The sequence below is a fragment of the Zosterops lateralis genome (assembly GCF_965231275.1).
Source record: "Zosterops lateralis genome assembly, chromosome: 2".
NCBI lineage: Eukaryota > Metazoa > Chordata > Aves > Passeriformes > Zosteropidae > Zosterops > Zosterops lateralis.
This window is the reverse complement of record NC_139763.1, coordinates 96,043,916-96,070,326: the sequence shown is the minus strand read 5'-3', so window position 1 is coordinate 96,070,326 and position 26,411 is coordinate 96,043,916. Positions and strand designations below refer to the sequence as shown.

The 26,411-nt window shown below is 39.5% G+C and overlaps 1 protein-coding gene across 2 annotated transcripts in view; it reads left to right on the top strand.

The window, feature by feature from the left end:
* COL8A1 (collagen type VIII alpha 1 chain) overlaps positions 1-26,411 on the top strand; it is an 86,441-nt gene that overhangs the window by 46,186 nt on the left and 13,844 nt on the right. The window contains exon 3 of one of the 2 annotated variants that reach the window (XM_083881509.1): positions 8,991-9,105. The gene's annotated coding sequence lies outside the window, so the exon portion shown is untranslated. Of the gene's footprint in view, positions 1-8,973; positions 9,106-26,411 lie in introns of both variants that reach the window. The other variant, XM_083881510.1, reaches the window with a different exon arrangement.

Here is a 26,411-nt window from a genome sequence, read left to right as displayed (position 1 = left end):
AGAAATATTCTATCATCAAAATCTTTCTGTTAACTCAGAAGAGGTATCTATCTTTAGAATTAGCATTAGTAAATCATTTTATTCTCAGGAATTCATCAAAGCCTGGACTTTTGTAGCTTTTTATAGCTGAAATATTTACTCTGCTTAGTTATGTTTCCATGCAAATGTTCTTTCTGTTGCTCTCTGTAGGACTTCAGCTAAGTCAAAGTACTTACTTAATTTTGCAGTGCTTGTGCTACTTCTTATTGTATAAATTCGAGAAAGATTTTTAATGCCCCACGGCAGGGGGCGTGGAACTAGAGGTTCTTTAGGGTCCCTTCCAGCCCAAATCATTCTATGTTTAATTAATGTCATCATTCTTATCATCCCATGTTATTAATTATAAACATTCAATGGCACTTGCCATGTTTATTGCATGACTCATGCCTGACATCTGAGCACCACTGCTGACCTGTCACACAACTCACCTTACAGCTGCTGTCTCTTTAAAGCTTTTCATCTGCACAGCACTGCAGCCGAGAGCCTCATGCAGTCACACGTGTAAATACCACCTGCAGAAACGCATCAAGGGATGAAAACTTCAGAGCAGAATATCCAACCATGATAGAAACACAGTATGTTCTGTAATTTTTAATTAGCAAAGTACACTCATAAGATAAAAATAATTTAGTGCTTGGAAAAGCAGAGGCATTGCATTTTGGGGTTAGGGAGTCAAGTGGCTGGGGAACATGAGATCTGGCTGAGTTCACAGGGCATATCCCAAGTGCAACACAGTTCAAGAGGTGGAATGTGTCATAATTCCTTCAAACACACAAGCAGTGTTTGTGCTGCTGCTGGATAAGGCTCCCTGTTCCTGTAGAAAGCAAGGCTGACCCATGAAGGCAGTACCCTGAGACAGGGAATACCTCCTTCCTATGCCTCACATCTCTTACACGTCTCCTGACCATCCTTGGGGAGAGGACTCAGCCTCATTCCAGCCACAAAATGGGAGTAGTACCTCTTCCCTATCTTACAAGGTACTTTCAAGAGAAATATGTGAATATTTAGGTACTACTGTAAAGATGACCAAATAAGCCACTGGCATGAACTTACTGGGTACTATATTAGCATGGAGAGGAATTCTCCTTCTTGCCTGTAATGGGAAACTCCTAGAATCTTGCCTTAAAAGGAACAGACACCAAACAGCATGAATCCCTAAGGGGAATGAAGAGGAGGTCATACTTTGCAGTCCATGTAGGCATTTTACTTCCAAGAGGAGCATTTTTAACATATTCTCAGTACTTTTTACTCTGTAAACCTGAAAGCATTTTCCTCTGTGATGAAATGTACAAATATAACATTTCTCCTTTTTGATAAATAATAGTAGACTATGTTCCTTTTCATTTCTTCCTCCCAGCCTGAGTATAAAACATGTCTGAGTATGTTTAATTGCTTTGATTTTATTGAAGAGGAAAAGTATGGTAAAAAAAGAAAACCACCCATACTTTCCTGCCATTGATATTTTGCTCTCTGCTAAATATGGGGACATTTTCACCACTTCAATATAAGCCCCTATTCAGCAAAGAATCTAATCATGTACACAACTCAACGTCTAATACTTGCTCTCCAAAATAAATGAGATGCCTGTTTAGTTACTTCATCAACTTAGAGCTCTGGAGACTTGAGAAGAAAAGTTTTTCCTTTTCCATATGATGTGAGATTCTATAATGCTGATGTACAAACTGTTTGGCAATTTCATCTCCTTTAAGCTTTTTCTATTTGCAAAAAAATCAAAGGTGTAGAGTGTTCTATATTCAGTTATCTGGGTATCAGCAATGAAAGATAGATTTTACTTCTGGTTTTTTGCTTGTTTCTGCACTTGTAAATTATGCGGATGACAGTGAAAGTTGTTCTCTTGCCCTGATATATTTCATCTGGATTATATTTATGGAGTTTAGATCAAATATTTCAAATATACACTACAGAAGTTAGCAGAAGTTAATTCTACAGAAGTTAGAAGTTAGCAGTCTTTATGGCTGTCCTTAACTTTTAGAGAGAAATTACATAAAAGGATGTGGTGTGGGTCATGGAGTTTAGCCAAGCAAATCAACAAAGCAGCAAGACTTGCCTGGTGTCAATCAGGGTAAGGAACACTACCTGTACCTGTGGTAAACAGAGCACATTGGTCATTGCACAACATATCAGCAAACCATGTGTTCTAATTTTTTATTAGATTATATAAAAAATGTGCACTTCACTTCATTTTTTCTTATAATATGAGACTAAGCTGATAAAAATTCCAGAATGGATAAAGAATTGGTTTGTTGAGATTGGCAGCAGTAAAGAACTGGAAAGTTTACATTTAATTTCTTTTTTTTCTTCCTTTCTTTTTTTCTTCTTTAAAAGGCACACATAAATAACCTGACTGAATTACACCATGCCCTTTATACCTACTGTTTCCTTTTACAAGTACTTCTCCTAGAAACAGCTAGTTTTGGCTGTACTAGCAAATCCTTCTATGCATTACTTAGAATCAGGAAAAATTTCAAGACAGAAGTTCAGTAGTCCTAACAGAGTTTAGATTTCATCATAAATTTGAATTTCTGTCCAAGTTCATGGTGTAGAAACATACCAGAGATAAACATACAGTGATACATAACTCTGTGCTGAAGGCCTGGCAAAATTTCTGTCTGGACCAATAATACCTCCTTATAATCTTCTTGGCCCTCGGAGGCCGACTCCTTAATTGCAGTTCAGCACGCTCCAACAAACCTTTTCTGGGGAGGTGGTTTTGTAGGAATTGCTTTGGCTGAAACGCCTGAGAAGCTTATCACAGTTGTAAGCCACTATTAACAAGAAACACATCTTGTGATAGTTCCAGTGTCACTAAAGAAATGGAGTACCATTACCCCATGTGCTTATGTTTACCTCCAGGCACGGATCTCACACATTGCCAGGCATGCAAAGACTAAATTATTGAATTTTCATGGACTAAACAAAATACAGCAGCTATACCTATTTGCAAACAAGATGCAATCACACCCCATTAGCCTCTGATAGCCCAGTCATGAAGAATCAAATTACTGATGTTTGATGGATTATAGAAAATGTGTTTTATACCTATAGAACAAGTCCAAACTATTGCATAAACTAAGAAGGTAGAAAAATGATGAGACAAATTAAAAATGTAGAAAAAGGAAAACTTTCTTTTATTGGCTTAAGAGAACATCTTTACAGCTGGATACTGAAAGCACTGTTCTGGTTCCTAATTATTCAGACATGTATTTCTCTGAATAAAGTCCTCAGGAATTGTCTGGTCAAGACCACCCATTTAGTTCTTAAATTTCTACCATTTGTCCATAAAGTGCCTCTTCACTTTCCATGTTAAATGTCTTCTACACAGCATGAAAAAGTGGCCTAAAAGCAGCCCAGTCCAGCATGGTATGCACTGAACAGCTACTTTTGTTATCATCTGAGGAAAAGATAGATTTTGGTGGGGAGTGGGTAGGAATGGGTCCCCTGCTCATAACCAGAAGGACAAACAAGTGGTGTTAAGCAGAGCTAATACTTCTCTACCTAATTCACTCTCATGATGAGAAACATGGCTCCAGTCCTAAAGAGTAACTGTTGGAGTTGACAGCACACATCCAACTGCACTGAAGTTATCATAAATGGCAAAATACAGGTCTCCATGTGGATGCTCAAATCCTTCCCCACTGTTTGCTGGAGTGGGGCCTGGCTGAAGTGTCTGTCAGCTCCATATTGAAACCCCCCTGGTGCAGCCAGGGAAACTCTGATGGTGCACAGACCTCCCTCAAAGAGTCTGCCTGCCTCCATCAGGTACCACAAAAAGCACATCCTTTCCTAAGAGCTGAGGCTGCTGTCAAAGGATGACCATGAAGGATGTTTACTGTCTTGATGACTTGAGCTCTTTCTTGGATACCGTATCAAGAGGAGGGAATGAAAAAAGAGAATACCCAGGGCCTAGGAAGCAGAACACCTTACTCACCCAACAGTGAGTCAGATTATAGATAATATGATCTGATCACATCAGTAATGTTTCCTCTTAAGTCCAATAGTGAGTGGTAACCTACTGAGAGTGTACCCAGTGTGACTGATCCAAATTACTGTGCTCTAAACAGGAAGCAAGATTATGCTTCATACACAGACTAAGTTAGCCACATATACTGAAAGAGTAAATTCCTTTTAAAAGGCTGTCAGAATGATTCTTCTCAAAGACAGAAAACACAAGATCTTTTGAGCAGCACAAAAATCCTATAAAGTTAACAGGAGTACTATCTGAATGATTCCGAATTTACTACAATGGAAAAAATAAAATAGGCAAGAGGATGCCATGACATCCCTTCCTTCTGTTATTACTCTCAGTCACTGGTAGAAACTTGGCACACCATTTCTGAAGCAACTACAACAAACTCATTTTTTTCTTCTGTTTTATTTTTTTGTGTGTGTCTGTGAAGGAGTATAAAAATGCTTTTACCTCAGTGTTGCTCAAAGTTTTGGTTATGATTCAGGCATCTCAAAATATTGAGAATAATTGCAACATTGTGTGCTGCCAGCATCTGCAGTACAAAACTCTATGTCTCTCTCACACTTTGTTTAAAAAAGAACATTTTGCACCTCAATAGCTAGTTGTGGTTTTGGATCGTAAAGCACTAAGGGTTTTGATCTGTTCTGATTCCCACCCCTTCTGTCTCATTTTTCTCATGGCTTAGAACAAAATATTAATGTGACTCATCTGTCATAAGTAATTTTCATATCCTCTACCTTCTATTTTGGTGTGTGATTAAACAAACGCTGTAGTTATGTAAAATTATTTGTGTATTTTTTATAATGGAAGATATGAATCACAGGTGCTTTAAGCAAAGAAGAGAACAAAGTCAGAAAAAAGTGAATTATAAATGAAAACATATATATTATAATTAATAAATACTTTAAAACATTCTATTTTAATTTACTATTTCTTAGTATTAAATATTACAGCTGTCATCTCTGGAACAGTGGAAAAGGAAATAATAAATGGGAAAAAAATTGAGTTTATGGACTGTCTTATCCAAAGTGAGTCCCAACTTTGATACCAAAACATTTACAATGACACAAATTATACTTGGAAAGCTGGAATTCAAAATTGCAAATGTCAGTTCCAGGATGTTAATGTTTTCTGGTACAGTTTAGGAAATCCTATGTAGCATGCTACTTTCAAAAAATGCAATTATGTGTATACATTCTTGTAACTTTTCTCCAGATCAATCGTCTATCCCACATTAGTAATTTCTCACAAAAAAAAAACCCAACCCCTTAAAAATTCCCTAGAAAACAGAACAATTAATCAGTACAGAAGTGATTTTGCTACAGAGGCATTTCCAACAGTTGACCAGATTCATCTTTTCTCTCTCAAACAACAGACTGAAATATTTTACTAAGTGGATCCAGTTCAGTGCAAGCCTCATTCCACAAAAGTCATTTGCATTTGGGCTGAATATTGAATCAGCAGGACTTAAATACCTGCTTAAAATAGAAGTTATATTTCTGTGACTACTTAAATTAACTAGGGATCATGCTGTTTCTGTGCTGAGAGAATACGGTGATTTTGTGATTTTCTGTCTTTCTGTCTTTCTGCACTTGAATTGCAAGCAAAAAATGTTGTTTTCCACACTCATTTAATACCTGCAGGTAGCAGAGTGGAAAAGAGAGAAGAGTACACCTCACTATATCTGAAGATTTAGTACACAGAAAATAAGTTCTCTCCTCTCCTTTCAGATACAATTTTGCACAAAGCAAGTCTTAAAAACAGAGCAATGAAATGAAACTCTATCAATCAGGAAATTCAATGCTTAAACGTTCTCTTAGGAATGATTCTCTCATTATCATCTCTCTCATATTCCCTCCCTCACTTCCTTCTCCAAGAAACTTTCTTGGGAGTTATTTTCTCCATAGCAAAATAAGACTCTTGTTGCTTTAACATTATGGCTTGTACTTGGAATTTCTCCAAATAGTCTTAATATATCTAACAGTATCTGCACATGACTGAATAACACAGGGAAGACTGCAATTGTATCAGTAGGAAATCTTTCAAGAGATTATTTTTTCAAGTTAAAAGAAATTATCTCACCCTTACAGGTTTTCAGTTCTGAAAGTAGTAAAGTGGAAGAATGCACATCAAGTGATTGGCCTCGGGACATGAAGAACAGGATAATAATAATAATAATAATAATAATAATAATAATAATAATAGATGAATGTTAAAGAAAGCATCTCAAAGTGGCCAAGAGTTCCCCTAAGAAAAATCAGTGGGAGCCTGTTGAGTGATCTACTGGAGCGGGAATTTATCTTTTTATTTGTTACACTGTGTAACAAAACCAAACTCCCAGCTGAGGGCATCCTTGGAGCAGACAAGGCAGGCAGGGGTAGCAGTGGTGTGGGATGGGGAAAGATATGAGAATGAAAGGTGGGGATTGAGTGGCCTCTGTGTGGGGAAATTTAAAGGAGACAGGGAACTTTTTCTCTCTCTCCCTTTTTGGCTCTCCTCTTTGTGATCCCTTCTTTTCCTTCCTTTCTCTCCTCCTCAGAGGGAGGACACCCAGAGATCTTCACTTCCATTGTTTCCAACATCACTGTCTACACATTTTTCTTTTCCATCTTGATTGTCAAGGAAGGGTCAGTGCTGGTTTGGAGGAAAAGGAACTAGGCCAAGACCAGGGCAGAAAGACAGAGAAATCCTGCTGCAGACAAAAGGACAGATGTGACTGCTGCTGCTGCTCTGGGGCCCTCTGGTACACGCTGGCACTCCTCTACCCTCTCCCTAATCCTGCATAGGCAGTAACAGCACCATGGATGGTACAAACAGGAGGCAGGAATGAGCTGTTTGGCTGAAATGCCTAATCCCTCTCCCCTCAGTCACAGGCAAAGTAGCTGCCATCCCCTTCAGTCTGGCAGATCTCCATTTTGCTAAGTATACAAAGCTACTTCTGACTGGGTGGCTTCCCCTCATTCACTCAGGAAGCCAAGCCGAAGTCCCAAACCTAAATACCTGCAAGTTGCAGAGAAGTTTGTATCCTGACCTGAACTGCAGAGCACAGAGGTGTCTCTAAAAGTTCTGACAGGGTATAGATGTGCTCTGAATTACTGCCTCATCCTTTGAAGTAGAAGGCCTGTTTGGCAGGATAAACGAGGAAAAGCTACTCTTCAGAAAACTAGGAAGCAAATGGCAACGAAGTTCTGTGTACCACATTGGCAGTTTCTGCTCTTAAGGCTTTAGAGTCCTCTCAGAAAGGTGGCAAATACACATTTCCTTGTACAGATCCAATGAATTGGATTAAATCAATTGCAAACAATCCACAGTACTCGGGCTTTATCTCCTGTTGGTTCCCCAGGTGATCACATATCTCCCAAACTCCATCACAAATGCATCAGGGATCTGCTTGCAAGAGATGGATGTAGTCAGGAGAAAATCAACACCAATTATCTATCAAAGCAAGGTCAATTGGAGACCAGATTGGTATTGCCAGAAAACTTAGCCTGATATCATTAAAGAGATTTTTTTAAATAAATTTTATACCAGAGGCCAAAAAGCTTTGTCATGATTAATCTAATCCATAGTCTAAGACAAAGGGCCTGAAAAGCAGCCAGTTTCTTTCTGAAAGGTGTTTGGGCTTTGAGAGGAAGGTGCCTACCTGGCTGCCATGATGCAGCAGCTCTCAGAGCCTGTGCTGGGACTAGGTGGGAAGCAGGAGTCACCTGAAGGGACAGATTCCAGCCAGCAATAAGAAACTCAGGGGCTGGGTGGCAACAATGCACCCTGGAGCAGCCTTGCAGAGGTCGGGAGCCACTGCTCTTGAATTTGCATTTTGCCCTGGCTGATAAAATGCTAAAAGTAAATGGAGAGATACCTTTGGATGTGTTTGGCTCCTTGGACTTACTCTGACTGCTGGGGAACCAGTGGCTCTGGAGAGCAAAAACACAGGCAAGGAAGATCTTAGACCAATTTTAAACCACAAAGCAAATCAGCACACGAAGAGCGATCACCCTGCTTATCCATGAGCTGGGTTCCAGGAGCCCATGGTTCCCTGTGGGATGGATGCAGAGCAGCAAGTGCAGTGTGTGGTGAGCAGCTGAGGGCAGGGGCTGTGCAGGGAGGTGCAGGACTCTCCCCAGCTCTGGTCCAGCACAGCACTCAGGCACATGCTCACTCCAGCTGGAGGACACTCATCCAAACTCTCCATCCACAGCTGAACCCAACAAATCACAGAGACTCTTCCCAGTCATGTCAGTGGGATTTGTGTCAGGCAAAGCACATAGGATTTGGTAGCAGCTGTGTGAGAATGATCAGAATATAAAATAGAAAAGTAGGTTTTATTTTCTATAGGACAATAGCACTGTCTGTGGCTCCCCTTGTTGGTATCCTCATATTTTAGTTCAGTAATGCTTGGGATTTTGGTAGTTTCCAAGCACAGTGCCTGTTGGGAACTAATGATTTTATTTATGCATTGCATGAAAGGGTTTGTATGTGCATTTTCATGGGCATGACACACATGGAGAAATATAAGATTAGGTAAAAGTTTTTCATCTGTATTTCAGACTGATAATTTTATACCTTGTAATCTGAAAAGGTTATGCAGTGTCTATGTAGAAGGGTGGGAACAAGGCTCAAGGCACTTTTGAAATCCAAACCCATATTTTGATTTACAGCATAATTATTACAGGATTGCCAACAAAAACACCGAACACTAGGATTTTTGGTCCATATTCAAGCTGCTACATCAGTTTTCACAAGCACTGAATAACTAAAAAGGCTACTCAAAATGAATGTGTTGCCAGATTTTCATACTTCTGAACAGTAGACCTTGAATAAGAAGCTGGAATAGGGAATTAAAAGACTAGGTTAAGCCACTATGTTTGAAAATGTTGACTAATAGTTCTTAATATTTCTGGGGGTGGAAAGATAAAAAGATACTGTGCTCATACATTTCTTACAAGCTTTCTTTTTCTCCTAGGACCAACCTAAAATCAACAGAATAACACCGGGCCTAACACAATCAGGAAATCTGTGTCTCTTAGAGTGAAAAGCAACCAACCTGTCCATCTTCTGCCTTGTCCCAAAACCTCAATGTAAGTATCTTCAGCTTTGCAATCCTAAGTGAGTTCTATGAAATGCCAAAAAAAAAAGCACAAAGGCTTAGAACTTTAGTTGTCTTAAAGCCATCACTTACACAGGATTTGATAAGTTACTCAAGTGTTTGCTATACACCAAAGCTTTTGAATTTTGAGTGGAAAATTATACGGTCCATAAATTTTGATGATCATCCTCAGCAGCACTTTTCATCATAGATAAAGAAATCTACCCTTTCAGTCATTCTCCATAGTTTGATAGGAGAGAACATGTAACTTTGGCATTTTGTGTTTTTGTAAAGAAGCTTGGTTTAAATATACTTTTATGGTTGGAAAAGAGTAAGGACAGTTTCATTAGGAAAGAAACATCAAAAAACATTTTATCCTGGGACTAGAGTGAACTGCGCTGTGGATGTGCTTCTGATCCCCAAAACACATATGCACACGTGTCCACTTCCAGATGTATGTACATGCTAAAGTAAACAGCACTAACATTCATTGAGAAATCCATACTTAATACAATGTTTAGTTTAGCTCAATAATGGGAAGAGTATGTTAAACATCATTCTGAGCCTTAATGGAAAACTTTCTGACAACGAGACATTAGCTCATACTGTCCACAGTCATCTTATGCCTACGAGTATTGTTTGTTATCAAGTGTGACTTTTGGAAGAAAAAACGCATTATTGCTTAACAAGTTGCATTGCAGTAGTGTCCTGCACTCTGTTTTGGTTTCTAGAAAGCTAATTAATTAAAAGAATCCACATGGTAAGAATCAATCATGTAAATCTCTCAGACTTTCTGGACATCTTTTAAGGAGGATGAGCGTCACATCCAATAGCGTTTCTCGGAAGTCACACACGATCTGTGCGAGATGAAGAACCAGCAGAGTCACACAAATGTGACCTCACACTGTGGCTCTGGAGCAGCAGCCCTGGCTAAGACCCCACTCTGGGAACCCACTGGGGTGGGTACTCACTGGGGAGCACTGAAATATGAACCCCATGGGGTGGACTGGTGCAATGACAGGATTTTAGGATCTCTGGCCACGCCATGGCTGGAGCTGTCCCTGGTAACTGTTTTCATCCAGCACCAGCTGCTGTAACCTACCCTACATCAGGTGCTAGAAAAGTCTAACAAGAAAAAAAGGAGAAACAAAAAGATGAGGGAAAAAAAGCTCAAGACTCTAGCCCACAAACTACTGACATAGAATAAAACACTTCTCAGTATTTGCATTCTCCCAGACCATCCATAAGATTTTAGAGCCCATCCACTTAAGAAAGCATCCATTCAAGAATGGCAGTGGAGTTGGATAATTCAGCTGTGAAGTGTCTGTAGTAGTTGATGAAAAGACTGTACAACAACACTGCTCTGTTCATTAGTAATTTCTTCATACCTTTCAATAAATATCTTCTGGTGTTACATAATATAGATCACTTTTTAAAAAGTATTGAGTTTTCAGTGGTTGAGTCCTTTATTACAACAGGTGAGACAGTAATATAAGCTAATAAATATAGCTGCTAGATAGAAACAAGCAACAGTTAAGCTAAGCATCACAAATTAGCACCCACTACTTTTCATGAGTGGAAAAATTGCTTTGAGAAAAACACTGTCCTCAATTCACAGATATCAAGAAACAGAGAATTAAAGGAAAAACAAACTTAAAAAGAGGTTGAAAGTTTTGGAAAATATTGTTATTTCCTTTTTTTCTTTTAATCTGTTCCAGTGAATGGAGAAGAATTTCAGCAAAACATTCAGATCTGGATAGAAATATACCTCAGATGAAAAGGAAACAAAGCCCTCTATCTGTAGCAAGCATACAGAAAATTTTCAGACTTGAGCATCAACTGGCAGATAGACCTGAAAGGCATTTGGGTCAAATAGAAGTCCTGAGCTGCTACCAAAATCAACAGTCTAATTGTCTCAGCTGAAACTGGGGCTTAGCTGTTGGGTTTCCTGTAACTAAATCTTGCCACAAACAGCTCTGCTAAGTTTTTCATCCAGTAATAAAATAAAATATAATAAAATACAGCAAAAATAAGATAAATACAAGAGACAATGAAGATGAGTATGTAGTCCCCAACATAAGGAGGGGAGCAGACTTTAGAGAAACCTTGTGAAGATATCAATATAGTTCTTGCCAGTTCTAAATGGTTGACATGACAGTTCTTTAAAAATAAACAATCAAACATCTGAAAGTAATTGCTAGACTAAGGGATTTATTTTATTTAAGCAATAAGGTATTTTAAAAATGTACTTAGAATGTCTAGCTTGCTTCAAATTGTTTTGGTTTTCTACACAGTGTCGTGGTAGTCACTACCCACCCAAAAGTGGTATTTTAATAATATTTTTAAATTGAAAAACAAAACTGAAATGAAGAAAGCAAAACTATTCAGAAAGGTTACCAGAATGCACTGTTTAACTTCAGAAACTTTCTAATCTGATCAGGAAGCAGAATGGAAAAAAAAAAACCCCTATGCTGAATTTGGAGGCACTGAGTCAGGTGATAAACTTATACAATTTTATGTGGATTTACTGAGGTCGTATCTCAAAATTCAAAGCAAACCTAAGCCGCTGAAAGTAATGTTTCAGTTTATATAGTCTGATATTTTTTCTGTCTATTCTTTTTCCTGTTGAACTGCCTTTTATGCCTGTTAGTGTATAAACTTCTTGAACATAGGCATCTCCCCTGTCCAGAGTTTCCTCCTCATTTTCTTGTGTTTTATGTGCCTCCATTCAACCCCTGCTTATCTGATAGTAAGGATTAGTTTACTGGTCTGCCTTTTCCCTGTCTGACTTGGGGAGCTGGAAATACTGGATGACTTTTAGTGGAATCTAAACCTCAAATTACTCAAGTATTTATGGAAATGTTACCTTACATTTCCAGGACCATTTATTTTAAATAGGAGTCAGTTGCTGGACTCCTTCACTCGCTCATGAAAACCTAGCTTTAGACTCCTCACAGCAGCTCTGGATGGGAGGAAATTAAAGGAGAATTACAAAAGAAAAATCTTTTCCAAACATAGCAGTGTTATTCAATAGCTTAGAAATTTACTTTTCCTGTTGGTGAATGTGGTTTCTTTAACTAATCCAAGCATTACTGTGAATAAACCCAATGGTTGCTTTTGTCTGTGTTTTGAAGAAGAGGGGCTTGTTTAGGGCTTTAGTAGCGATAATTGACACAAAAAGCTCCAGTACAGAAGAACACATAAAAAGAACAGGATGAAGTTGCCTCCACAAATCTTTAGAATTGGGGATATTGTATAGATACCTCCTGCTTGCTGTTAGTAACCATGATGACAAGTTTATGATCCCAGGCTGTGCAGAGCAGAGAACCGAGGAACCCGCTGCTCATTAAATTCTCCACTTCCGAGCCCCCCTACTCCCCAGACCAACTCATATCAAAAGAACTTGAAGCCAGTAGGCAGCAGATTTTTATACTGATAACAGGAAGTTTGTGGAAGACTGGAACAATGTGCCTCTCTGATTTGGGACAGTTATACCACACAATAAATCTTCTTATGGGTTTTGCATTATGCATAAATCCTCCTGCTAAAGCATATGGTTTATTAACAGCTAGCTAATTAACAGCAACATATAGAGCATACAGCTGCCATCATCACTTTGTGAAGGTTTTCTACACATTTTCCATAGCTTTCACGTTCAGGGAAAAGTAACACTAAGTGAAAAGTCTTCTTTCAAAAGCCTCATTAACATATTGTATCAGTGAAATGATTCCTTGTGAACTCACTTTCTTTTGGAAACACCAATGTATTTTCTATGCCAAAGTCTCTCAGGAAATGTCACATTTTAAGACAGTTTTCTAGACCCTAAAGAGTACAGACACAACCCTATTAATGCCTTTGCCTTGTAAAGTTCAAGGAATGCTACCACAGTGTGAAATGGAATTTGAAATACAGTCAGAATAATTACCCATCTAATACCAAGAGTTCAGCTAAAACATTTGTTATATAATTCTAACTTACATTTCATTTCAAAGGAGTTTTATGTAGCTGTCTGGTTTATTTAAATAACTGATTAAGGCCGTCCTGTTTTAATTGGCAAAGTTATACAAATAGCAATAAATATTACAGTTCACAGTAGTCTTCCATAGGAACAATCTGACCATCACAGAATGGCTGAGGTTTAAAGGCACCTCTGGAAGTCACCTTGTCCAACCCCCCTGCTCAAGCAGGGACAACTAGACTGGTTTTCCAGGACCATGTCCAGAAAGCTTTTGAATTATTTCCAACAATGAGACTCCTCAAGCTCCCTGGCAACCAATGCCAGTATTCAGTCACCCTCACTTTTCTACTCCCTCTACTCACTCTCACAATTTGTACTTTGCACATTTGAAATCTACCCTGCACTTGTTCTCTGCAACACTCTAACCCCTCATTTACATGGGTGGATGGATGTTGAAGCACAAGGCTGAAGTCAGGGATATTTCATTTAAGAAGGGGATGCAGTTCTTTACTGAATGTATTTTTGGACCATTTATTCAGTAGTCACCTGGGTACTCCTGTATTAATGGAAGATGGTGTAAATGGAGGCAGCTGTGCAGCAGCAAGGATTCAGGACACAACTGGGGAATGTGAGCTATGCCAGCTGATGGCAAAGCTAAGACTTTCTATAGAATATGTCTTTTGGGTGCAATCAGCATATTTCATGCTACTTTGCTTGCATTGCAGTTATTTTTAAGCAATCCACAGAAGGGAGACTAAGTATTTTGAACATGCAAAAGGTCTGGTATGTGCTCAGGTCCCCCCTCCTGTGCAGTGTTTGTGAAGCTGTCCCTTGATAAATGACAAACTGAAAAGACAAAGAAATGGCAATAGCATGGAGCCTCTGCTGACAGTGTAAATAGAAATTTGAGTTTAGCGGACAAAGTTCACAGTTTGCAGTGAAAGGTCATAAGGATTTCAAGCATTTTTGGTATTTTGTCTCTGCTGTCTGCTCAATATCAAGCAAATAAAAAAACCCTGATAGACAGCTTCCAATTCTGTATACTTGGCATCCCTACTCAGCCTGAAGGAACACGGGAAGCTCTGTCTTTGGCATTCTACAATTATTTTAGGACACGCCATCCTAACAAAACTTTAACACTTACTCAGTCCCAACTTTTGATGTGATGTTTGGTAAAGCTAAAAGGCTTACCCAGCTCAGCTAAGCCCAGTGGCCTGCAGGTTTTCTGCTAAAAATTTAGCATGATGAGGAAGAGTTATATGTTAACTCTCAACAGGATATGTTTGTTTTTTCCCAACCATTGTAGATGGTCACAATAAAATATATCAAATACTTTTATGAGAAATCTCCTGCAATCTGCAGTTGAACCAAATGAGACTTGGAGGAATCTGACTTTTTTATTATTATATTATAATTTTTGCCTGCAGTGAGTTCATTCCCTCTTCTGGATATTATTAACATCTCCTTTAGGAAAAATTTAGCTCTGGCCTGTGAAACACTGACAATGACATTTTTATTTCCCAAACTCAGTTTAATGTATACCAAGTGGAAATTGTTTTCCTGGAGGTATGTAACCTCAGAAATCTAAAGAAGAGTTATATTACCTATGTACCTCAGAAGTGGCTGCAACCACTGCTTTTTGTGAAAACACTACTTGCTGTATTCAGGACTGTGCTGTGGAAATGAAAAAAAAATCTTCAGTATTAATCTTGTCTTTGGGTGCATCTCTCATGGACTCAGAATATTTAAAGATATCTTAGGAGTGTGACTGGGATTAAATAGTAAAAACAGGACAGTGGGTGAGCCAGGTGTTGGCTGAATTTTTTGCAAAGTGTATCCTTTTAATCTCCCACGCTTTTTTTTTGTGTTCCTAACTCCACAACCTCTGGCATATCCCAGCATGATCATACCTGAGGAGATTGTTGTGCACACTGTGGGTGCCAAACACTCATGCCCACGTTGTGTCTACAGGTGCTGAACATGCCTGGTGGGGTTTTCTCCACTCCTCCCACAGGCACACCTGACAATGACATGAGAGATCTGTTTCCAGTCTCAGATATTCATATACTTTGCACACCTTGTCCTTCAGGCTTGTGCAGAATTCCCATTCCAGTTGCTTATTCCTTTGTATCCTTCTTGAGACGCATTTTTTTGTACCTTGAAATACGAATTTCTTCACTGTCCCTAAAAGCTCATGTCCTTGGTACCTGGCTTAGGAGTTTAGTTACCCACAGGGGTAACACTGGTTGTGAAGAGCTGAAGATTTAAGATCTTGCCAGACAGTCCTCCTTTGACTTCCCTCTCCTTTTAATTTCCTCTTCCCCCTCACTTTTTACCCAGATATGGATGATTTTTCTCTGTGATTCAGTAGTGCTGAATGGAGCAGAAAAGATGCCTGAATGTAGATGTTACCTCCTCCTACCATGGCCAGATGTGGAATACAAACACCATTTCACAATGGTGAAATGGGATTAAATTCAGCCAGGAATGGATATGACCCCTAAATGGGAGTTAGAATGCATAGGAACTAACTGCAGACACACTCAAACTTTGTTCCCTTTTTTTCCTAAATACAGAATGGTTAAGATCAAAGGGCTGATGCTTACCATTTTCCACTCACCAGCAGAAAAATCTGCAGATTTTGCTGTGCCCGAGCAAAGCACATTCCAACATGATACACTTCCATGATAGCTAGAAAACAAAGCCTTTGGACAAATGAGAGAGAGTCTAAAAAGTTAAACACAGTCTAAAAGACAGGAAGCCAGAAACTACTAAAAGGAAAGGTATATGCTTAGTTTATAGAGTATTTGCCCCGGCCAACACAAGGAATTGAGCTTGTAATGAGCTCTCTGTAGGTGATCAAAGTACCTGAAAGAAAGGCAGACTCTCTTCAGTCAAAGGCACGGAAAAAAACTGTGTCTTAAAATATGATTTTACCTTTACCAGAAAAAAAAAAAAAAACATTAAATCTTTAATTTCTCACAACACCTAAGGCGCCGTTAACGCAGCCGTGCACCAGCCAACACGGCCCACAGCCCCTGTATAAATGACAGTTCTGTGAGCATGCTTTTATTATTTTGCTTTTCTCCTTTGAAAGGCAAGAGGAGTGTTGGGCCTGTGTCTCTGCTGAGCGGGTGGCTCACGCCACCTGCAGGGCAGCTCCAGCACCGAGACGGGTCTGCTCCCGGGAAAACCCAATGCAGCTTCCATCCTGATCAAAATTTGCTCCCACAGACATCTGAACTGTCTGCAGCACCTGCCAGTATTTAAATACATATACATCGACAAGAAAAATTTGATCTTTAGATGCTACACTGTTTGGCATGTGGGCTTGATTTTATAAATATACTTTATAAATAAAAACCAAACAAAACACTTTTTATCGTGGTTATAAGTTTACCAAGACATCTAGTTCTACTTTGTTATTGCCACAAATTAGTTAAAGTTACTGTATCTGGAATTAGAAAAATTATACAAGATGGGTTTTAAACGCCAAACCCATTCTGTCTACTAAAGACTGCAGTAGGAATCTAATAACCCCAGAGCTTACAAAGCTGCAATTGCCCATAAGAGCTGACTATCCCTGAACTGCCCTGTGCAGTGTTTGCATTAAGCCAAGATGAATCTCAGAGTGTAGCTTTGGTGCTAAAGAGGAAAATGTCTTGGATTATAGCTGTAGAAATAGTGTCCTTTCCTTAGGAATAACAGCATTTCCTTAACAGAACTGTGCAAGTACCAGGCTTCACACTGCTTTCAGAGGCTCATTTCCATCATCCATTTCAGCTCTCTTTTTGCTCATTAGCATTACCTAGTCTGTAAATCATAAAAGGTCACCTCCAAAAGCAGGTCACAGCCTGAGCTGCTGGGCTCGAGGGTGGGACCACTGATGATGGTAGGAGTCCTTCCCCCAGCCCCCTGGAGCAAAGGATTAGTCCTCTGGGACAGCATCCCTAGGCTGGCTTGCTTTGCCACCCTGGGAGAGGGGGGAAGTGGAGGAGCCAGAAACTGCATAGGTGAAGACACAAAGATACCTGTAAACAGTCAACTGCAGGGACTGGAAACTGGGAAACAATGCAGTGCCTAAAAGATCTTACTGCCACTCACCGCCACACTTACAGCTAATTCATTTGGAAAAAGTGTAAGCCAGTATTTCCTCAGTTTTCTTGGGACAGCATGTTCTCATAGGAGATAGGAACAGTCTTTCACAATTATCATTTTCTAACCCACTCCTCTCCAGCACTGTAAGAGGAAAGAATATCTTGTGAGAATAGTAAACATCCAGCATGTGCCTGTTGCACCATTCTGAATCAGAGCACCAGCTCCACATTCAGAGATAACAACTGTGGGAGGCTGTGTTTTATCTACAGTAAAAAGCATTGGCTTTTCTGCACACTTACACTTCAACTCATTTACGATGTGCATCCTTTGGCAGCGCACAGCTGAACAAGGTCATAGAAATGCATTTTAAAATGTGGTAACATTCAAACTGGATTTTTCTTGAGAAGCATCTATGTTAAAATTACAATTGCACCATTGCATTTCTTTGCAAGACAATTCAATTTAGGATTATTACTTTTAGTCAGTGAGACATCATCACCAAGAGTGAACAAGGCTGAACTGTGAGTAAGTTTAAAGCATCTTAGTAATGAGTTTAATATATTTGGAAGCCCTGGATCCTCCCATGCTTTTTTTGCACTAATTTTCTGTGCTTGGACAAAGATCAAACGTAGTTGTGTAGCCAGCACACAAATATGCATGATCACTTTGGTTCAATTATAAAAAAGGCTAACATCTAACTTGTCCATGTCACGTTGTTTGCCAAAATAATGGTGTAATTAAATGGGTTTAAGTACCAAAAACATATGTATCCATTTACATTTAAACTTTTTTTCCCTCCCCATTTACAAAATAATGGTTTTGTTAGAGAATAAAATTCAATGAGCTTCACATGTAACTAGTGGAATTCTGCAATTCAATTATTTCTTCATCACAATGAGAAGAGGAACTTCAGTACACAAATAATGTAGCAGATTTATAGACCTGATTGCAGCACTGACACTTGGCCTGCAGAGCTCCCAAGCAGGCCAAGGAGGAGTAGCCTTTTCCACAGGTACAAAGTGGGTTTGCTGGTGGCATCAGCTAACCCACGGTGAAGGATATGAGTAGAACATTTACAGCCCTAATTCCAGCTAAATGAAGAAATCTTTGAAGTATGATATGTTGATTTCATGAGTGTTTAAAGAAAACTTCTGCAGGAAATGGGATCCACATGCATGTTTTCTTGGGAGTTCCTTGTAAAACAATAGTCAAGTCTGAACATAAGTACATATTTTTAATGTGATGGGCTTACATTACAGGTTCTTTCCTCATTCTCCTACTGCCTGTAGGTCTGTACATCAACAGAGACATCCCAAAGTCTGCTTTCATTTAATTAAATGGGATCTTTGTCGCCAGTTGAAAAAAAAAAAATCAGATATATGAAATAATGTCTGTTCTCATGACATTTCCAGCCCATTTTCCAGGAAGACTTTGGGATAGTTTTGAATAGATGAAAAGAATGATAAGAAAAACATTTCCTTAAAAGAAAATAATTAAAGGAAAGCAACACTCCCACTTATCTTCCAACTCTTCCATCTTTGGAAAATTTCCTTTTAGCTCAGAGGGGCTAGGCTAGTGAAGCTGTTCATCTGGGACATCCCATTAAATGTCATAACTAGCAAAATAAGTTGCAGTAAAATGGACTCAGTACCAATCATTGTTGTCCACTTCAAACCAGATACATTTAGCTATTCTGATAATTTCTACAGCCGAATACCAATATCAATAAATTAAGCACATGCAAAAGGACTCAGTGATATTTGTTTTACTGCTTAGAAATGGGAATTATGTCCACTGCAGTCAAAATGCTTCCATAACTAAGAACAGAATCTGGGCCAGTAGTGGATACCTGTTTACTTAGCTGCACAATAGCTGGCCAGGGTTTGGGTATTTTTAAGTTAATACAAACCAGAGTGATTCTAATTTTACTGCCTGAAAATGGTAATTTCATAGATCTAAACTGACATTTGTTCCTTTCCAAAATATTTTGCACTGGCACTTACTGTTGGAAAGACCAGGTTTTTTTCTACTGCCAAGAACAGAGTAAAAGTCAGCCAAATTATTCAGTTCTTAATTGAGCAAAATTCTCATTGTAGTTTTGCTTGATTAGGAAAAACAGGCTGCAGTCTACTGCATGGAGAACTGTCTGGGTATGTATAGGTTGATATTAATTTAAAAATATTTAATAACTAGCAAATTTTATACAGATTACAGTTCTCATTGAAATTAATGGGGTTATCTACATATGTCAAACTGCCTGTCTACGCAAGTGACCAGTTCTCTGACTCCTCAATTTCACAGGCTTCTAATGTTGCTAATTGTTATATGGAAGTAATTAATTTAATTACTTGAGAAAAATCTATTCCAGATCATGTAGTGGCCCGAATTACTGAACTCGCAGAAATATACTTTTTACTTTACAAAATAAGATATTTACCAGTAAAATCAATGCACAAGAACTGGTGGAACACAACTTTCTCAAAGTTACAGTCACCACTGCATGTAGTTTTCCATCGTCCTTGTTCAGATTTCTGCATTTTATCTGTGTCACAGATCATCCCAAGGAGAATTACTAGACCTTCATAGTCAGGAGATCTCATAAAGTATTAAACTTCAGCAATCATTTTTTTCCCTGAGGCAGACAAAGGAAAACTAGCCAGGAAATTCTTCAACAATATTGCGTTAATAATTTTGCATTTCCAAATGAAAAATAAGTAGGTTTGTCTTCTCTTCCATAACAGTTATCACTGGGCTATAAATGCCACAGCAGTGTTGTATGGTCACAAAACACTGATGACTGCAAGTGCAGGAAAACACAAATCTCTCCCCTTCCTCTGGGTAACTTGTCATGGCTTAGTCCTCTGAACACAAGTTCATTCTAGGTGTCACATTTAATCAAGATGAGGACTTCATTCCAAGCCAAAGACATAATGGCATGTAATCTTTACTACAGTACCCAAAAAAGTAAACAATTTTCAACAGACCACTGTTAAGAGACTGATTTGGGGAATAAATGTTAAGCACAAGAAAGGGCAAAACAAAATACAGCTATTAGTCATAGAGAGAAGTAAGAAGAACTTCAGGAAGAGGAGAAGCAGGAGCAGAATTTAACAGCAGTTCTCAAAGGCAGTTTATGAGATTTAGACACATATTAGGAGATAATCCAGTCTACAACCTGAATAGGCAAAAACCCCCAAACTGACAAAAAATTAAATATACCAATTGAGGTGTTTTGTTTTTTTTTTAATTTCTTAGTGATTTTGATTACTGGTACTACCTTTTACTTGAAAAGAAGAGGAGGGTGATAATTTATTTCTAGAGATAGTATTTGAAACTAATCCATTTAAAGGCAATGACATTATTATGTGGCAGCAGTTTGTACATTCTGCCCTCTATCTCTTAAAAGAAGAGATGAAAACTCTTTGTAAGTTTGCCTTACTTCCCCTCTCTGCATGTTACTTTCAAAAAGCTGTAATGAGAACAGTATCAAATGAAAGAGCAAACGTGGATACTATATACTCCCAGAGAGTATAAAATATTCCAGATTTTTGTCCAGTACAATCACTGCTGATTTATTATTAAAGCTTAAATTGGTGACAATGGAAGAAATGGGATTACCTCTCAGTTCCAAGCAGAGAGCTGTTAAATCTCTGGTATCTCAGTTAATTCCTTCACACACTCTCATCCATTCCAGACCCAGCTCTCCTCCAGGTGTTTCTTCCTTTGCCCGCCATGAAGCTGCTGTGCTCTGGGGTCCCCTCAGTGTGAAACAGTTAAGTCACCACAAGCTACTCATAGAGATGCAGAAATACCAACAAAGCTGACTTGGGGTTTTGATTTCTTGGGTTGTCCCAGTACTCTCCCAGCACCTTGCTCAGGACTGCTGGTTTGGCTGCTTCTCAGCTGCAAGTACCTTGTCATTTAGTGCTGCTTTTGCAGCAAAGTGCTCCTGCTCTAAACACAGCCCAAATTGCACCTGGCATCCAGTGCTGGCACTTGTCCAAGTGTCTCCCAAAGCTGCAAACACACCTTTGAGAAAACGAGCCCCTGGGTAACTTTACTAATACAAATTGTGAGTACAGTCCTCTAAGGAGCTCATTCCTGCAGGATCTAATCACCCTTACTATTTAATTTACTGAGAAATCTGCAACAATTTTCAGGCAATACTGCTCAAACCTAAGAAAAAACCCCTCTCACTCCGATCCTGTGGGCTACAATTATATACTCTAGAATATCTCTTTCATTAGCATGGTTAAACCTTCCACAAAGCATTTCTGACAGAAACACATGTTTTCTGCTAACAATTGAAAATCTGAGCATGTTTCTTGACCAAAGGCAAAATTAACCTGGAATTAATGTAGGTGCCCCATCTCAGAGTCAGACAAAACACACAAATGAAAATAATTTTAAGAATTGCTGATTGCTGTCCTGCTGTATGAAATATAACTCCATTTGGCTTGTTACAGAAATATCAGCCTAGTGGATTTATTTTTGAATTTGGTTGAGCCAAGGCCTGTGGGTAGCCATAAACCTTTGGTTCTGATGTTCAGCAATGAGAATCTGGTGGACAAAGTTTGCAGGAAAGGATATGACATAATTTAAGTGCTTTGCTTTTTCTAATGCCAGATTTTGTAGAATTAGTCATTGTTGATCTAACTGCATCATCCTGGGAATATCTAGCACATGCCTTAAATATGTCTTTGCATAGATACAAGAATAATTTTTACAAATGCTTATCTGCTTTTAAAAAGTCTAGATTTTGAAACAAAAAAAAGGGGGCAGGGAATGAAGGCCTTAGCTGATTGACAGTGCAGGATATAGAACCTTTCAGATCCTAATCCATGAGGAGTTGTTTGCATCTGGCTCCATAATGGAGTCCACATGCCTGAATTAGATGCCGGTACTCCGTGCATGTTTAAGTGGAGTTAAGTGCCTCGGAGGGGGATTCACAAAAGCCTCTGTTTGGGGAGATGCCTAAGCCAGCCAAATAGGGAAGGCTGAAGAATTGCAGTTCATCCTAAATCCCAGCTCTCTCCTGGGTTTAAGTGCCTTCTGGTGAATGAAGCACACAGGCACAAGTCCCTCCACTCTCGGCTCACAGCTCACAGCTCACAATCCTCTTTTGAAAGTAGGTGCCAAATTTTACTTTCAAACTCCAAGGAACCATCAGCCCCTCAAGCACAGTCTTACTTGGGCTGAGGAACATGGCTCTAATTCTTCCTTTAGCAAAAGGTGTTTCTGAGGTTTGCATTCCCTCCCTCCTATTCATGCCTGAGCCAGCAGACTACAGGTATTAGCTCCCAAGAGGTGGCCGGCACAGGTCACAGCAGATCCAAGAAGCCATAGGGAGGAGGGAAAGCAATGAGAGACTTTGTCTGTAAACCTAGGAAGTGTCCACAGGTAAGGGAGCCTCAAGTCTACACCCAGCACTAAGAAAGGCTTGTGCACTGGGACCAAGGTACCTTTGAAGAGGATTTCAGTGGTCCAACAGCTCAGGCATCAGCTTTTCAGGCCCTGATCAGGGGCTTGGATTTCAGTTGTGGATTGAAATGCTGTAATTTCCCCTGACAATCCTATATTCTCCTGTGCTTACAGCCCCAGCTCTATCTCGTAGCACTGCAGGAAGCTGAAGAGAGGTTGGTGTCCACCTTTGATGCAGCTGAGCAGCTGGGTGGCTGCACGTCTGTCAGCCTGTCCCTTCATCCTGGCTGCAGCATGGATGAAATGCAAGTGCTGGCTCTCACTGCAGATATTTTATAACTATTAGTCCCCAGAGCTGAGCACTGACCAGCTTTCCAGCCTGTGCATTTGCTAGCCTCAGTCATCATCGGTCCAAATGACTGCACTGAACACTTCAGATTGTTTTCCTTGAGTAGAGTTGAGAGAATTAAGTGAGTGACTGATAGTATTTGCTCCTCAGGACTTGGCTTTGCTTTCCTTTGGCCTTGGTTGGGTTGTTCCAAGGTGACAGATGTGCAATTTCAAGTCCTTTAATCCATAGCACATTGGATTGCATATAGGAAATTAATTCCACCTCATGACATTTTTGGAGTTCAAATGATTTTTTCATGGATCTGAGATAAGTGTGTGTGAGTGGGATGGGGAGGGCCTTTCAGGTGTGTTTGTGTCTGGGCTTCAGAAGTTGTTTTTTTTCTTTGCTGTGCTTTTGAGAGGTGTGGCAAACTCTTGCTGGACGTATTCACTGAATCAAACATTTCACAACTCAGGTTGAAAGATTTTTAGGTTGTGCCCTGCTGCCCTTGTAGGGTGGGAAGTGGGTGGTACCTGTGTAGACCTGTAAACCGAACACTTGTTAAAAAATAACAGATATCAATGACTTCAAGCTTTGTGTCTCTGCTCCTCCAGTGATGTGTGCTTTTGTGCTGAAGCAGACTTGAGTAAGATGCATTTCTTACCTGCTACACAAGAGGAAAAGACAGAAGGTCTTTAGGAACAGATCTGACAGGGTCTTTCATGAAAATTACAAGCCCGGTTTTGAAACCATTTTAACCAAACAAATGTTTAGTTGTAGCTATTGTCATCTTAGTCTTTATCAAGGAAAGTAGCATAAAAAGTAAAATAATTTTCCATTTAGGAAATATGTTTGTGAGCAAAGATCTGCTCAAATTTTTTCAGTGGAGTGTCAGGTCATGATTAACACATCCTAACAAATATGATGATACCTGCAATATTTGATAATAGGAAAATAATTACTGCTAAATAATTTTAAAGCATGCTCCTGATTTCTCTCTGAGTGGAGTAGTCTAATATGTTTAACCTTCTAAGGCAAGATTATTTCTTCCAATGTTTGAGCAAGGTAGGAAAAGTATGCAAAGGGCAGGAATTTTTTTAATGGCAAATAACCTTCCAAAAAAAATTGTCTGAGAGGAAGTTTTTTCAAGAAAAATATTTTACAGACATTTGTTACTGTTTTCATATCTCCTTTGGACTGAGACTTTGGGTTCTGGGAAGTGGCAGAGTTAGAGCACAGCAAATAAAAATAAGGGAGAGAGAAGCTGCTCTTTCTCTCGACAGACCCATCAAAGCACAGTGAACGGAAATATTGTAAAATGGTAACAATTCATCTCCAAAATAAAGCCTCCAAAGCTGCTTGCTTTTGTTAAAAAAAAAAAAAAAAAGTAATGAAACAGCATGAGGGCGAGAGCCAAGAAAACACATTTTGTACACCATCAAAGTGAGAAAAGGAACAGAAATGCTGTGCTGTGCCAGTTTCAGACAGAGGCACTCAAGCAAATTTTCTGGCAAGAAGGCAATGCATAAGGCCACAGGATTGCAACAGGAGTCACAGAGAACAATAAATTATTCCAAATTAAGATCAGACCAAGTACTTCAAGAGTCCCGCGCAGATTTCTTGCTTTGTAGTGCAAGAACTCGGACTTTTAAAGTAACCACTGCTTGGATTGCAAAGGCTGGAGGAGTATGATCACTACAGAGGGGCACAGGAAATAAAATTTCTTTATAATCAAAAGACTTCAACCAAAAAACCTGTGCACCCAGAATTGGGCTCTCTTTCTTAATAAGATTTCATGATCTTGATTCCTTGATAGGGGTTAACAGCTCCCTGTAGTGGTTCACTGTAAAGCATTTAAATTTAATCAGTATGTATATAGTGCTAAAAAGAGATGGAAAGTTCTACGCCTCAGAGAAGGTCTTGCTTCATCCTGATAATAAAAAGGCTAAACCATACCCCTTTCCAAAGAGCCATCCCTCCCGCCTGCCTCAGGCACCCTAGAGCTGCCAGGAGCCCTCACCTCCCAAAATGTCCCACAGCAGAGCACTGGCCAGACCAGGTGTCAGCGGAGACACACACCTGCCTTTTCCAAAGCTGTGGCTGTGTTCTGTCCACCCACGACACAGTGCAGCCTTTTCATCCCCAACAGGGTGACCTGGTGACAGCGGCCGTGGCGTGGCAGGATGTCACACTACAGCAGGCTGTTGTGAGTGGCTCACAGGCCACGCAGGGCAGGTCACACCTTAAGTGGCAACAGCGACTGAAACAGTGCTTGCTACAGCCCCGGGATCAAGAGAAGCCCAAGAGCAGCTTCTGGCCACTGTTCCCTTGTGTCCTTAGGTTTGGCACCAAATGTACCTCTGTCTGAGAAGTCCAGCCTACATGAGTATTACAATCACAGACAGCTGTACTGCTATACATAACACTTAAACTAAGAAGGAAACAGATTATCTTCCCTGCAACACCTCCAACAATCAATCCCTATCATTATCAAGAACACTTCTATGATCAGGATTTTTCGTTTCACTGCCATCTTTTGGGAAGTGTTTAAGAAAAAGATACTCCAGCACCTCTTTGTGTCTTGGACATGTCAATGAAGGGAGTTTCTGCATGCACATCTAAGTTTTCCTAAAGGTATTGAGATCTACTAATTCATAGAATGCTTCTCTAAGCAATCCTCCCAGACACAAGACATAAAATCCTAAACCATGTCGTATTAGAATAAAATACATATAAAATATGTATAGACAGATTTAAGACTCAGGGCACCTTCACAAAGCTGACAAAAATCTTTTTCTGCTTTTAGTACAGTAATTCAGTTAATCAAATGAGGAACTAAAGAGTTCTCTAACCAGTAAAACTAGTAGATACCCTTCAGAATAGCATTCTGGCACTTAGGCATATTTGGCCAAAGATTCAGGATATACTTGAGTTTGTTAATTGTCACAGAAAGAGACAGTCTTCTTCCCTCACTTCTGTCTACTCCCATACATCTGATGAGATGGAGCATTCCACTAACAAGTTTAACAGTGAACTGTGCAGATTATTCACTTGTCATTTAGAGCCAATTGCTGGCCTGTGGCTTGTTCACAAAGCTGTAGCTGACTGACCCAAAAGATAGTGAAATGGAAACTTTTTACACTTCTACCAGTGAGTATAATTCATAGCAGCACTGCTAGAGGCTCTTTAGAATAAAATAGTAATATGCTGATACACTTTGCAAACTATTGTACCATAATAACACAAAAAGAATTGTATCATGAAAATTTGGGAGACTTCTACTGGAGAGAGCCAGTACAACCTATCCCAGGCAGAGCAAGGCCAAGAATGATGAGCGACAGCTGAGAAGGGAGGTTTCCAAAGCAAGCCTGCAGTTCCCTGTTCACACTGCTGTGGAACCAGCAATCACCATGGTTCATTATCCGCACCTCAAGGTTCAGCCTGCTGATCACACACTCCAGTCTGAAGTGCCTTGCCAGTTGTTTGTCTT